Genomic DNA, 6,000 nt, shown 5'->3' with positions numbered 1-6,000 from the left:
CAGTGTTTCTGTCCCTATAATTCTAGGGATGGTCTGGGGGTCATCAAATAGACTAATCAAAGCCCAAGTTCTTGATCCTGAAGCATCCCAGTCTAAGACCCTAAGACTTAGGCCTCTAATCCCCAGAGCAGCGGAAATCCAGGAGTAGATAACTGTGATTTCATGAGACATGGGTAGATGTGTTTGCAAAAGATGTGAGAGAGAAAAGCAATTAAAAAAGCATTAGTAGTGCTTTTGTGTCGACTTATGTTCTTAAAACTAATTATTTGTTCATTAAGGCTCCCAGTCGTCATCAGAGCCTTTGTCACATGGAAATAGCTGATGAGCTTGACTTCTGAATATGAAATGAAAGGCTAAGCAGAAGCAAACTATGCTGCATAGTTCTGAACAGCCCCAGTTTCTGAGGTAATCAAAACCAACACTCTTATTTAGACTTGTAAACTTTAGGGTTAGAAATGAAAGCACACATAACTCAAGGTTTGCTAATCATCTCTTCGTGAGGCGAAAATGAGCCAGAAGCTTTATCATCCTTGACTTTTGTAGGTATCTTCTTGGTATGCTTCTAATTATAGACCTTTGACTATTCTAGAAAGCAGAGATCAAAAATGGTAGATTAATCACAGTTATTTCCTCTCTCACCGGACATCCCCGTTAAAATAAAAGTGAAAGACTCATAAAAAGTATAAAGCCACTTTGATAAGACAACAGGAGGGCCAATAGCAGACAAGAGATATAAGTAAATTTCTGGAAGATGGAAAGTAGATGGACATGTGATAACAAATAAAGCAAGACAGAGGAAGCCACACCTAAGATCATGCATGGAAGTATATACAACCCATGAAGTAATCTACCCTCCAGGACCCTACAGCTGAGACTCATAAGTTTCAAATATAAATGTAAATTACCTTTGGGGCTGAAGGTGAGGTGTAGGTTGATTACAAACAAAAATCTGAACCTACTCCTGGATCAAAATTCTTTGCAGCCAGGTACATATACCCAGGTAACATATTGGAAAGTCAGTCTGAAGAAAATTCACAGCTCCATTTATTGGTTATCTATTGCTGCATAACAAATGACTCCCAAAGTTAGCAGCTGACAACAATAAACATTTATTATCTTGTAGTTTCTGTGGGTCAGGGATTCAAGGAGTAGCTTAGCTGGGTGGTTCTAGTTCAGGGTCTCTCATGAGGTTGCCATCAAGATGCCATCCAGGCGGGGAGAGGGCATGGTTAGTTCAGTGGTAGAATTCTCGCTTTCCATACAGGCAATGCAGGTTTAATTCCCCGCCAGTTCACCTCTTGCACAGCCACCACCCATCTGTCAGTGGAGGCTTGTATGTTGCTATGATGCTGAACAGATTGCAACAGAATTTCCAGACTAAGATGGACCAGGAAGGAAGGCCTGATGATCTACTTCCGAAAATCAGCCGATAAAAATTCTATAGCTCACAATGGTCCAATCCGCAACCAACCATGGAGATGGCACAGGACAGGGCAGCATTTCATTCCGTGTGCGTGGGGTCACCACGAGTTGAGCCAACTCCATGGCAGCTACCACGACAACCACAACAATGGATGGGGAGTTGTGCAACCTTTCTCTGAAAAAGAGAGATTAGGCTGCTCAGATTGTTTTGGGATTGGTCCCATATAGAAACGGGGCGACATCGAAAGCTATACCCAGACCCTGCCCCCAACTGCCCTTTCCTCATTGTGTATTTCAGCAACCAGGGCCTCCAGATCTGATCTCAATCAGGCAGCCTCACCCTCCATTGCTACAGAAAACCTGCCTCACCTCCCTCCCTACCTCCCATGCTCCCACCACTCAGGGACAGCGACATAAACACAACCTTGGGCACAACTGAAAAGATGGGGAGGGGACCAAGCAGGAACACTCCGTGAAAACCACATGCTTTCACTCATCCAGCAAGCAAGACCTTGTTGATTCCTGTAGCAGCTTCCAGAAAGCCTTATTTGTCCGGTGGGATTTACCCCATGCATGGAGCTGAATGAAAGTAGGGAGGCCTTGCTAGGCACTGACAATAAACACTCTCCACCCTAAAGGGAAAAAAAAGCCATCCAGGGCTACAGTTATCTAAAGGCTTGGGGCTTTAAAAGATACGCCAAGATAGCTCACTCATATGGCTCTTGGCAGGAGGCTTCGTTTCCTCATCACCTAGACTCTTCACTGGGATGCTTGAGTGTCCTTATGATGTGGCAGCTGACTTACCCCAGAAAGTGATCCACGAGGGAGAACAAAGAGGAAACTGTAATACCTTTTGTGACCTACTCTTGGAAGTCATACGCACTTTTGCCAAGTCACTAAGCCCAACCTTCACTCAAGAGCAGGGTAATTAACCTCCACCTCTTAAAGGGAGGAAAGTAAAAAATTATGTCGATATATTTTTAAAACACCACACTCCAGAAAAAAAAAATCTCCACTTTCTGGTATTTAGGGGTCTTCCAGATGAGCACGTTAATCATTTGCAGCACCCAGGGACTCCTTTCATGGCCAAAGCTCATTTCTTTTGTCTAAATGGGGTACATTTAGCCCATTTAGGACTCAACAGTTGCCAAGGACAGTGTAGCTCATGCTAAAGATTTCTGCTTTTCTGGCAAAGGTGAAGCCAGGGTCCTCCTGCAAGTGCTCTTCAGAGAAAAGGATGTATGAATCCTACAAGAGCTGCTTGCCAACCCTTGCTGGTTTCTGAGTTTTGGGATCTATGAGAGCAACATTAGAGAAAGAAACTTGAAAATTGTTGGGGGACATGATCTGCCTCTACACCTCCCCTCCAGGCTGCCTAAGTAAAGGCTTGGGCCCAGAGCATTCATAAGGAGCCTGTAAATTGGGTCACCTTCTCTCTCCTGGTTTCTTCTCCTTATCAGAGACGCATCCCCCCTGTTCTGGGCACACAGTAACTTTCTCTGTCTCTTGCACATATGTGGGCACCACACAGCACCTGGCCAACCCCACTTCTGTATCTGTTCCCAGCGGGGAAGGAAGAGGATCTCTCGCACTGTGGCACGAAAAGGGGAACGTGCCAGAGTGTAAGAGCCAGCCTTGAAGGGTGGACTGAAGGGAAAACAGGCTTTTCAAAGCTGCGCACAAGTGCTCTCATGGGGTCCACTAGTTCACTCTCATTTGCTGAGTCATTCTTATGTAAGCCCCTGGCTTGTAGCCACTATCATCCACCACCACATCAAACCTCTGCCCTCCCACTGCAGGGCGCAGAGATCTGCTTTGGCCCTGTAGCCACCCAGGACTTGCCTCAGTATGTAAGTTTCCCTAATAAACCTCTTCACTGCCACACTGGAGTTGCCCACCTCTTTATTTGGTCTCTAGGCACCCTCCATTTTTGGAAGCAAGTTTCACGTTACTAGTCCACACCTGGACGAAAATGCTCTCCAAGCCCCTAGGTGCCCCCATCTTCTAGGGATCCTCTTCCCTTGCTCCCACCAGGAGCCTTCTCCTCTCCTAGACCCACTCGTCCTGGATATGTTCCCTCATTTTCTTAGTCAACGAATTTCCGGTGATACCTTTAGGCCTGTGTTTTCAAAACCAAAGGGTTTGTTTATATTTTAGCCAAAGTTTATTTACCTTGGATAGAAACTTCACAACTAGCAAGGATGGCTTTATGACCCAAAAAAACCCAAACCCATTGCCATCAAGTCAATTCCAACTCATAGCTACCCTATAGGACAGAGTAGAACTGCCCCATGGAGTTTCCAAGGAGTGCCTGGTAGATTCGAACTGACAACCTTTTGGTTAGCAGCCGTAGCACTTACCCACTATGCCACCAGGGTTTCCAGGTTTTTTTTTTTATTATTATTAACTTTTATTGAGCTTTATGTGAACGTTTACAAATCAAGTCAAACTGTCACATATAAGTTTATATACACCTTACTCCGTACTCCCACTTGCTCTCCCCCTAATGAGTCAGCCCTTCCAGTCTCTCCTTTCGTGACAATTTTGTCAGCTTCCAACTCTCTCTATCCTCCCATCCCCCCTCCAGACAGGAGATGCCAACACAGTCTCAAGTGTCCACCTGATACAAGTAGCTCACTCTTCATCAGCTCTCTCTCCTACCCACTGTCCAGTCCCTTTCATGTCTGATGAGTTGTCTTCAGGAACGGTTCCTGTCCTGGGCCAACAGAAGGTTTGGGGACCATGACCGCCGGGATTCCTCTAGTCTCAGTCAGACCATTAAGTATGGTCTTTTTATGAGAATTTAGGGTCTGCATCCCACTGATCTCCTGCTCCCTCAGGGGTTCTCTGTTGTGCTCCCTGTCAGGGCAGTCATCGGTTGTGGCCGGGCACCAACTAGTTCTTCTAGTCTCAGGATGATGTAGGTCTCTGGTTCATGTGGCCCTTTCTGTCTCCTGGGCTCTTAGTTATCATGTGACCTTGGTGTTCTTCATTCTCCTTTGATCCAGGTGGGTTGAGACCAATTGATGCATCTTAGATGGCCACTTGTTAGCATTTAAGACCCCCGATGCCACACTTCAAAGTGGAATGCAGAATGTTTTCATAATAGAATTATTTTGCCAATTGACTTAGAAGTCCCCTGAAACCATGGTCCCCAAACCCCTGCCCTTGCTCCGCTGACCTTTGAAGCATTCAGTTTATCCCGGAAACTTCTTTGCTTTTGGTCCAGTCCAGTTGAGCTGACCTTCCATGTATTGAGTATTGTCCTTCCCTTCACCTAAAGCAGTTCTTATCTACTAACTAATCAGTAAATAACCCTCTCCCACCCTCCCTCCCTCTCCCCCTCGTAACCACAAAAGTATGTGTTCTTCTCAGTTTATACTATTTCTCAAGATCTTATAATAGTGGTCTTATACAATATTTGCCCTTTTGCCTCTGACTAATTTCGCTCAGCATAATGCCTTCCAGGTTCCTCCATGTTATGAAATGTTTCACAGATTCGTCACTGTTCTTTATCGATGCGTAGTATTCCATTGTGTGAATATACCACAATTTATTTACCCGTTCATCCGTTGATGGACACCTTGGTTGCTTCCAGCTTTTTGCTATTGTAAACAGAGCTGCAGTAAACATGGGTGTGCATGTATCTGTTTGTGTGAAGGCTCTTATTTCTCTAGGGTATATTCCGAGGAGTGGGATTTCTGGATTGTATGGTAGTTCTATTTCTAACTGTTTAAGAAAACGCCAGATAGATTTCCAAAGTGGTTGTACCATTTTACATTCCCACCTGCAGTGTGTAAGAGTTCCAATCTCTCCGCAGCCTCTCCAACATTTATTATTTTGTGTTTTTTGGATTAATGCCAGCCTTGTTGGAGTGAGATGGAATCTCATCGTGGTTTTAATTTGCATTTCTCTAATGGCTAATGATCGAGAGCATTTTCTCGTGTATCTGTTAGCTGCCTGAATATCTTCTTTAGTGAAGCACGTGTTCATATCCTTTGCCCACTTCTTGATTGGGTTGTTTGTCTTTTTGTGGTTGAGTTTTGACAGAATCATATAGATTTTAGAGATCAGGCGCTGGTCGGAGATGTCATAGCTGAAAATTCTTTCCCAGTCTGTAGGCGGTCTTTTTACTCTTTTGGTGAAGTCTTTAGATGAGCATAGGTGTTTGATTTTTAGGAGCTCCCAGTTATCTGGTTTCTCTTCGTCATTTTTGGTAATGTTTTGTATTCTGTTTATGCCTTGTATTAGGGCTCCTAAGGTTGGTTTCCGGCTTTATGGCAGTTGTTTTAAATAATTTTTTTTTCCTCTTTACCAAATTTTCTTTTTCAAGATGAATAAAAAACTGAAGTCAGAGAGGTTAAGTCGCATGCTCATGGTCACAAGGTTGGTATTGAATCCAGAAGTCAGAGCCAGGATTCAAACCCAGGAATGCCTTCTCCAAAGCGTGGCTCCAATGAAGAGGGCCCCATCACTGCAACTGTCCATACCAAATGTCATTCAAATTCAAGACCTCCCAGTGTCTGCATCTCTTGGTTCACAATTCCCAATTTCTGATAGAGAGAATCGGATGGGCTC

The sequence above is a fragment of the Loxodonta africana genome, chromosome 18 (assembly GCF_030014295.1).
Source record: "Loxodonta africana isolate mLoxAfr1 chromosome 18, mLoxAfr1.hap2, whole genome shotgun sequence".
NCBI lineage: Eukaryota > Metazoa > Chordata > Mammalia > Proboscidea > Elephantidae > Loxodonta > Loxodonta africana.
The sequence above is the reverse complement of the archived record's forward strand: the minus strand, read 5'-3'. Positions refer to the sequence as shown.